This window comes from Nyctereutes procyonoides, unplaced genomic scaffold (assembly GCF_905146905.1).
Source record: "Nyctereutes procyonoides isolate TBG_1078 unplaced genomic scaffold, NYPRO_anot_genome, whole genome shotgun sequence".
Lineage (NCBI taxonomy): Eukaryota > Metazoa > Chordata > Mammalia > Carnivora > Canidae > Nyctereutes > Nyctereutes procyonoides.
The window spans coordinates 1,834,177-1,843,719 of record NW_026575033.1 but is presented as its reverse complement, the minus strand read 5'-3'; the positions used below and the strand labels follow the sequence as shown (position 1 = coordinate 1,843,719).

Here is a 9,543-nt window from a genome sequence, read left to right as displayed (position 1 = left end):
AATAGTTGTTAATATTAGGAATCCATAATGGGCAAAAATTAAACTTGACATCATTATTTTCAGCTTATGATTTTGTAATATCATAAAATTGAGTTGTTGGAAAGCCTCCATAATTATCTAATATAATATTTTCTTTTAAAATGTTCTTCTAGGGGATCCCTGGGTGGCGCAGCGGTTTGGCACCTGCCTTTGGCCCACGGCGCGATCCTGGAGACCCGGGATCGAATCCCACGTCGGGCTCCCGGTGCATGGAGCCTGCTTCTCCCTCTGCCTATGTCTCTGCCTCTCTCTCTCTCTCTCTGACTATCATAAATAAATAAAAAATTTAAAAAAAATAAAAAATAATAAAAAATGTTCTTCTAGAGGCACCTGGGTGGCTCAGTGGTTGAGCATCTGACTTCAGCTCAGGGCATGATCCCAGGGTCCTGGGATCCAGTCCCCACATGGGGCTTCTTCCTCTGCCTATGTCTCTGCCTCTTTCTCAATGTCTCTCATGAATAAATAAATAAAATCTTTTTTAAAAAAGTTTTCTTCTATTTTCCAGTTGGTACCTCTAAAACTTAGAAGACACTTGGTTGGGCAAGGCTTACTGGGAGATAAAATGAGGAACACGATGGGTCTCCATATTCTAGTGTGAACCAGCTAAGGAGGAGTGAAGAATAACTTTGAAGTAACTTTGTGAAGAATAACAAAGAAGTAACTTTGTTAAGCATATAGGTATACAAGTGGAAAGGGAGGTGGGCGGGGGGTTGGGGTGACTGGGTGATGGGCACTGAGGGGGGGCACTTGACGGATGAGCACTGCGTGTTATGCTATATGTTGGCAAATTGAACTCCAATAAAAACAAAGAATATAGGTATAAACGTGTTTTATTATTTAATAAAATAGCCACAGGAACTGAGATGAGCAGAAGGGAATGTTCATAATGAGCTAGACAAGTAAGAAAAGTTTGGTTGGAGGTGTTGGGATACCAGGGGCATGAGAAGACTATAAGGAAAAAAAGGGGATTTTCCTTTACTGGAATATTATGTACAATTCCCTCATCTTATTGAAGAAGAAACTGAAGCTCAGAAAGGTCTAAGGTCACGAAGTTAATGAATGGTAGAATCAGTATCAACTCTAACTCTTCATTCTTTTCTAAACCATCACATTGCTTTTTCAGAGACATTGTTAATTGGCTGCTTTACAGTTTTATAAAGTGTAAAGCATGTTGTTAGGAAGGAATAAGTAGCTTATATATTTAGGAAGAATGGCAGCTTAAATGTCTATTTTTAAAAATGGGGTTTTCAACTTATATTTCATTCCAGATTACTCAGTTTCTGATATCATCTTGTGTTTTTACTTCTGTTTTAGAACTTGATTTTATCCATGATTTGCTTTCTTTAGAATAATGTTTTTCAAACCACAGTTTGTACACCATGAAATCAATTTGGATGGCTGAAGCCTCTGTTTATTTTTTAAAAAAGGGAAGAAAACAGTATAGACTAGATTTAAATAGACTAGAATAGAAAATATTGAGATGCATCTTAGATAGTAAAGGAAATAATTCTTCTATGTAACTTTTGTTTTGTTATCTAGTAATGAATATAGGTGGGCTTGTACTTGGGCTCTATGTATAATATATATCCTAGTGGTTGACATGGTCAAAAAGGTTTATAAGCTACTGCTCCAGAATGTATTATTTTGTGCTGTGTTTTAAATGGTCTAAGATGATTTATTTAAGAGAAGGATTAGCAAAGGACTACCGTGGAGAGGTAGCATTGATGAGGTGGTTAAGCCTATGGACTGTAGAGCCAAGAATCCTGGGGCCATGATTCTCTCTCCATCACTTTGTACACTTGTGACCTTGGATAAGTTCCCTAACCTTTTTTTTTTTTTTAATCTTCAGAGACATTGTTTATTTTTTTAAAGTAAGCTCTATGCCCAACATGCGGCTTGAACTGACAACCCCAAGATCGAGAGTCGCATGCTGCACTGACTCCAGCTGGGTGCCCTGCCTCCCTAGCCTTTTTTTACTTCAGTTTTCTTATCTGTAAAAGTGGGACAGTAATATTAACTACTTCATAGAATTGTTAAGAGGATAATATGTTATTATTCACAATGAACACAGACAATTCCTGACACTATATGTACTATACAAGTAGTTTGTCAAGTAAAATTGTACAATTGACTTATTTTAACTCATCAGGACTTCACCTTTTCTTCACAATGATAGAACAACATTATTAAGATTTTTGATTGTTGGGATGCCTGGGTGGCTCAGTGGTTGAGCGTTTGCCTTCAGCTCAGGGCATGATCCTGGGGTCCCGAGACTGAGTCCCACATTGGGCTTCCTGCATGGAGCCTGTTTCTTCCTCTGCCTATGTCTCTGCTTCTCTCTTTCTGTGTCTCTCATGAATAAATAAATCTTTAGAAGAAAAAATATTTTTGATTGCTATATCAATTATCATTCAGTATAAGCTAATTGTTAAAAGTCAAACATGCTAAAACTAACAATTTTTATTTAATATTATTTTTGTTTAATTCTGTTAGAAGCACTCTACCCAGGCATGCAATTTTATGCAGCAATTAGCCATGTTGAGCTTCTTTGAGTTTTTGTTCCTTCTCCCACAGAACATTTTTCTCAGTGCTTCAATGATTAAAGTATTGCCCCCCTTCAATGGTAAAAGTTAAAAGGTTAGTCAATTTTACTCTCCTATCCTCAGCCCCAAACAATTCTTCTTTCTGAACTTCTAATTTTCTACTCTCCATATTGGGAAGATGAGACGTACTATGAGCACCTTTCCAAAAAAAAAACAAAAAACAAAACAAAACAAAAAAAAAAAAACTTTGATTTGAAGTACATTTCTTTGAAGATTTGCAATGATGATAATGGTTATCATGATCATTTTTGGGGGGATTATAGCCTAGCATGGTAATTATGATAGAGATATCAGTTTGTTTTTCTTCCTTGCAAAATATTATAAAGAATTTAAAAAATATTCCACTAAGTCAGTTATCAGTAATAAAAAACAGTTAATGTTTTTGAGGTCCTAGTAAGTGTGAGGTGCAAGTTTCACATATGTATGCCCATTGAGTCCCCCTCAAACTCTGTGATAGTAAAATTAGTATCTGCATTTTATACATGTTAAAACTTAGGTTTAGAAAGTTAACACATCCCTAAAATCACCCAGCTAGTTATGGATAAAGCCAGAATTCAAACTTGGGCATTCTGTCTCCTAAGCTGTGCTCAGAATAACTATTATATCGCATTTCAATTACTGGTAAGCTCTTGGTTTCAATATATGTACACATATAGGTATATAGTATAATAGTATTTATATATACAGAAAGAGATGATCATCACAATAAGTCATTAAAATCTATGATCACACAATTAGAAATTTGTTTCTTTTGTGATATTTTCAAGATACACTGTTTTAGCAACTTCTAACATTTTTCAAAAAGATTTATTTATTTTAGAGAGAGAGAGTGGAAGTGGGGGGGAGGTGTGGAGGCTGGTATGGAGGAACAAAGAGGGAGGAGCAGAGGGGGAAGGATAAGAAGAGGGAAAGGAAGATGGAGAGAAGCTTCAGCAGAAACCTTACTGAAGGTGGGGCTTGATCTCACCACCCTGAGGTCATGCTCTCACCACCCTGAGGTCTGACCCTGAGATCATGACCCGAGCCAAGCTGAAACCAAGAGTCAGCCACTTAACAACTGAGTCACCCAGGTGCTCAACAACTTCTAACATTTTTATATCACTTGCACATAAGTTATTTGGTCCTTACAACAATGCTGCATTACTCTATTTTGTAAATGACTATACGGAGGCCGAGAGAGAAGGTAACTTGCTTAAGGTTTTGAGTGGCCAAACACGTATTTGAAATGCAAGTCTTCTGCTCAAGTCTTTATGTTGCCTTCCTGCAATGCTTAGTATGCTTTTGTGATTAGCACTGAATAACTCCATACACACACACACACACACACACAAATACACATAGACACAGATTTTTAGTAACAGCTTTATTGAGTTATAATTCCATATCATACAGTTCTCACACTTAAAGTGAACAATTCAGTGTTTTTAATGTATTCGGAGTTGTCCTACCATCACTATAGCCAATTTTAGACATTTTTATTTCTCCATTCTCTCCTCACCTCTCTAGGCCTACGCAACAAATAATCTACTTTCTGTCCCTATAGATTTGCTTTGCCTGGATAATTCACATAATCATTCATCAACAAGTGGTCTTTTGTGTTCAGTTTATTTCATTTGGTATAATGTCTTCAAGGTTCATCCATGTTGTAGCATGGATCAGAACTTCATTCCATGTTATGGATGAATAATATTTCATGGTATAGATTATCAACTTTGGTTTATACATTCATAAATTAATGGACATTTGGGTTGTTTATACCTTTTTAAAAAATATTTTATTTATTTATTCATTAGAGACAGAGAGAGAGAGGCAGAGACACAAGCAGAGAGAGAAGCAGGCTCCTCTCAGGGGGCCCGATGTGGGACTCAATCCCGGCACCTCGGGATCACACCCTGAGCCAAAAGCTGACTCTCAACCTCCTGAGCCACCCAGGTGTCCCAGGTTTATACCTTTATGGAAATTATGAATAAGCTGTTACAAACATCCAAATATTTATTTTTAAAATTATTTTTGTGTGAAATAAAGTGTAATTTTAATTTAAATTATGACAAAAAAGTGGTTTTTTTTTGTTTTTTGTTTTTTTGTTTTTTACCAGTTCTTAGCTCTGAACTAGGTATCTCTCTGATATTATGCAGGCAACCCAGTGAGCATTTTCCTGGACAAATAGACTTAAATGAAGGTACACAAAATGTGAATAATATATCCTACTGTATTATTCTTATTAGTTATAAAATGGCAATAATGCCAGGAAATTGATAGCACTCTAGAACTTCCTCAAACTGAACGTGTGGAAACCCAATTAAGCAAATAAGTCTGTGACAGAGCTTATTGGGAAGTATCTATTGAAGCCTTCCAACTATAAAATCAAGGAGTAGGAGCTATTGCTTTGGTATAGATAACAGAAAAGGGATGGTGTCAGTTCTCATATTATCATTACAATGTTACCCTGCATTTGGTAATAGAGGATGTTTCTGTTGTGAATATAGTGACATCAAGAATGTCACCTTAGGGGCACCTACATGGCCCCTAAGGGGCCTACCCTTGAGCATCTGCCTTTGGCTAGGGTCAAGATCTGGGAGTTCTGGGATCAAGCCCCGCTTAGGGCTCCCTGCTTAGGGGGTATCTGCTTCTCCCTCTTTTTGCGCTCCTCCCAACTGCCTGCTCGAGCTCATTCTCTCTTCATCAAATAAATAAACAAAATCTTAAAAAAAAAAAAAAGTCAGTGTAAAACAGTACTGGGTAATATTTTACCCAGTTTTACAAGAATATTGTATTGAAAACTGACAAAATTTTCAATCAAGAAATGTTTACAGAAAAATAAATATGACATTCTGAGAAAGTTGGGTGAAATACATGTTGGATATTCAACTTAAAGAGCAGCATATTCATTGCATTTAGTTCTAGGTGGAAGGGTCATGAATGAATGAATCTCTACTAGATGACGCTCCGTGTCGTCTACAACCGTGTGACATCAGTTTTTACGAGAAGTTGACCGGTTCATCGAAAACCTCAGGCTCGTCACCACCGCGTCGCACTTTCCACGGCACCATCGCACGTGTATTTTTTAAGAGGCAGCGGCGCGAGATAACCCGGCGAGTGACCGACCAGTCTAAGTCTACCTCGTCCCCCATTTGTCCCCCGCCAGCGGCTGCAGTCCCGCCAGCCACCGCCAGGGTGAGACGGAAGAGGCCTCCCTGCCCTCTTGGCTGGGATCTTGGAGATCGTACAGCACCATGACGTGCGCCGAAGACGTAGGTGTAGACGGTGAACAAAGAGGAGCCCCACGGTGGATGTGGCGCCCCGGGCACGCCCGCCTCGGGCCCCGGCGCGACGCCCCGCACCTCCGCTCGACTCCCCGCACCCGGGCAGCCCCGGCGGGGCGAAGCGATAGGGCCGACCGCGGAGTGGAGTCTCCATCCACGGTCGAGGACCAGGAGACGGTGGAGGCCGTGGGGAGGCTGCGTAGAGGCTGGGGAGGGCCACCGAACGAGGCTGCGGAGGAGGACGACGGCAGCGCGGGAGGACACGCCGAGGGGAGGCCGCGGCCCCTCCGACAGGCGGGCGCCCCGCTCCCGGGGAGCCCGCAGCTTCCTCCATCTTGGTGGATGCAGGCGGGGAGCGGCGTCTGGGTGTGTGCCCTGTGGCGCCCGCCCCAGGGGCCCCTCGGACGCACGCGCTGGAATCAGGGGCTGTGCCCTCGGCCGAATGGCGGAGCCCAGTTGGGGCTTCGCGGGGCCAAGTTTCCCAGCCCCACGGGCTTTGGTTTTGAATTGGTCCCAAGTTCCCACAGCAGTCCCGACAAAATGGAGGACGTCGTCTCCTCCTACAGCCATGACGGGAGGTGGGGGGACAATTCCCCACGGGCTGAGGCGACGGTGGAGGTGCTCCCACCCCCTCAGCGCACGCGGGGACCCCCTGCGCGCGCTGCCCCGACCTCCCGCCGTGCCTCGCTGCGGCCCCTGCCCCGGCGCGGCCCTCCCGGGGGGCGTCACGCACTGGACAGGGAGGGCGCCGAGGACATCGAGGCCGCGTCTCTCCTCAGGCAGGGTCGCTGGGAGCGGCTCCAGGGGCCCGGGCGCCCAGGCCCGAGTCAGGCTAGGCGGCCACGGCCCCGGTGTGTCGGGCCGTCCCGGGCCCTGGAGGGCACCCCGGACCCCCAGGGAGCGAGCCGGCGGCTGGGGCAGCGGGCAGCGGGCAGCGTAACTCGGGCTGCCTGACCCTGACGGACCCGGGGGTGGGGGCGGGGAGGGAGGCGGGGGTAAGGAGGGGAGGGGACGCGGCCGAGGGCCGAGCGCCGGCGGAGGGGGGAGTGGAACGGCAACGCCGGGGGGCGTGGCCCGCGCCTGACGGACAGCCCTTCGGACCACCCCCCCCCGAGGGGGGTCCTGAGGGACAGCAGAGGTGGCCAATGGGCGCGCCCGGGGCGCCCCGGCCCGCCCTCCCCGCCGGCCAATGAGGGCGCGGAGGGCGGAGCCTCCCCGGGCTCGGCCGCGCCACCGCCTCCTCCGCCTCCTCCTCCTCACCAGCGCTAAACCCGGGACTGGACCGAGCGGAGTTGTGCGTGTTGCCGAAGGGGGGTGGGCCGGGGGAGGGGAGGTTCGTTCCGCGGAGCCGCAGCCAGAACCGGGTGAGGCTTATCCCCGCTGTCTTTCCAGTCCGGGTCCGCCGATAGTGGGGGTGGCTGGGAGCAGCGCAGCCTCGGGAGGAGGAGGCGGAGGCGGAGGCGGCTGGGGAGGCGGAGATGGGTGAGGGCAGCCTCCGGAGCCTCCCACCGACCCGGGATTAATACCCCGCGGCGCGGCCGCCGTCGCCGCTGCCGCGTCGGGGCCTCGGGGGCTGCTCCGGGCTCCGCTCATGTCACAGGCGTCTTCGCGTGCGGCCCGAAGGGCTGCGAGAGTGAGGGAGAGGCCGGGAGGGCTGGGTGAGGCGGACGCCAGAGGCGGGGGTCGCTCGGGGGCCGGGGGGCGGCCCGGGCCGGGGCGGCGGGAGGTCGCGGGGTATTTTTCCTTTCTTCCTTGCGGGGGGGTGGTGGTGGTGGGGCGGTGGGGGGAGGGGCGCCTCAGTTGGTTCTCCCGCTCTCGGGGCTGCGCTCGCACCGTCTCCGCGGTAGCCCGAGGTCCCCAAGTTTTTCGGGGCGAGGGTGCTGCCTCTTCCCCCGCCGGGTCCCCTCCGTCGCTCTTCCCTTCCCCGGCATTTCTCGTCTTGTCTTTATGTCTAATTTGGGCTAGTTTTAATGGCGGGCGGGAGTCGGGCAGTCTCCGAGTCATTGCAAGTGCTCCGGCCAACGGGATTTCAGCTCGGCGGTGCGGTGGCGGCCCCTCACCCCGAGGTGCTGCCGGTGACGGGCGAGGCCAGGGGGCAGAGTCCGGAGGGAGTGCCGTCCGCCCTCCTCCCACCGTGTAGTTTGCAAAACGACGTTGAGCGCTGTCTAGTTTTTTTTTTTTAATTTTTTAAATTTATTTATTTATGATAGTCACAGAGAGAGAGAGAGAGAGGCAGAGACACAGGCAGAGGGAGAAGCAGGCTCCATGCACCGGGAGCCCGACGTGGGATTCGATCCCGGGTCTCCAGGATCGCGCCCTGAGCCAAAGGCAGGCGCCAAACCGCTGCGCCACCCAGGGATCCCGAGCGCGTCTAGTTTTTAAGGGCCGTGCGGATTTTTGGATTTTCTTTGGTTTCTTCCCAGCACGGGTGGGGGAGGGTGGAAGAGCGCGGAAACTCCTGCACTTTCCGCCCCTGCTTCCTCCTCCTGGTGGTGAAGGACTTGCTTGCTGTTGCGTCCTAATTGGGCGTAACTAATTTTCCCTCTCCTTTGGTTCTAGGACCTTTTGGCCCGTCTGGGGAAACTTCGGGAGAAAGTAAAGAAGAAACCATAACCTTTGTGAGTAATTGCACCCTTTTCTTTAATACACTTAGTGCCACAGTTAGGTGACTTTGTTATCATGAAGGAAAAGAGCTGATTGCTTAGGTGGACCCTGCCCTTGGAGACAGGCTGGGTAAACTCCTGGGAAAGCAGTGGGAATGCGTGCTGGTACTTACACCACTGGAGTTTCTAGAGTTCCAAAGTTGTACTTTAAAGTTGGTTTCATTTTTAATGCTTCGCATTTAATTTTATTTTTTCCTTCCCGGTGGATAAAAGTATTTTTTTCTTCGCTGTTGGATTAAAGGAAAACATAATGAATCTTCTATTGTTTTAGGGGTGACAGAGTATTTTTGCTATCTTCTTATATTTGAGGAAGATTTAAGTACCCTGCTAGACTTCCCGACAGCATCACTTCAGGAGATACATGATGTAGTTGTCTCAGTGCTGTGGTTTTACGATTGACCACTGAATTGGTACCAACGCACAGCCTGATCTCTCCATGAAGTTAATATGTCTTTTCCTTGTACCAGAAAATAATTAGGTGATGTTTCATTTTGGTACAATAAAGGGCCCAGTTCTTTGTTAGCTATTCAGTTAATGGTTTTTTAGCACCAATTCTTGCCTGAATAATAATTTTATTAGGGGTCTGAAGATAGTGATTTGGAAAAAAAAGTCACTGATTCTACATCTATTACTTGGGATGTGGTACAGTCTTACATCCTACTTAGTGTGTCCTTTAAAGCTGATCCAACAATTTATAATTGGTCATTGAAAAGAAACTTGTGAGCAGAATAACTCGCATTGTAGTATTTCCTGCCTTCCCTTTGGCCTTGTCCTCCTTATCAAACTTGGCTTTGTACTTAACTCCTTTATTCTTCACGTTACACGTTTTTAGCTTGTTAGACCTAGGACACTGTGCTGTTAGCATATAGATTGCTATGTGTAGCCTTGCAGGCTCAGTCAGGAGAGTGTGCAACTTTTGATCTAGACATTTTTTATTAACTTTTAGTCATTACTCATCTAGAGTATTGATAATTT

General features: G+C 46.7%; 1 protein-coding gene across 11 annotated transcripts in view; it reads left to right on the top strand.

The window, feature by feature from the left end:
- The first annotated feature begins 4,053 nt into the window (after positions 1-4,053).
- The window catches only part of ZMYM5 (zinc finger MYM-type containing 5), a 37,774-nt gene continuing 32,284 nt past the window's right edge, over positions 4,054-9,543 (top strand). For 7 of the 11 annotated variants that reach the window (XM_055317286.1, XM_055317287.1, XM_055317289.1 and 4 more), the window contains exon 1: positions 8,240-8,523. The gene's annotated coding sequence lies outside the window, so the exon portion shown is untranslated. The other 4 variants (XM_055317284.1, XM_055317282.1, XM_055317283.1 and 1 more) reach the window with 4 other exon arrangements.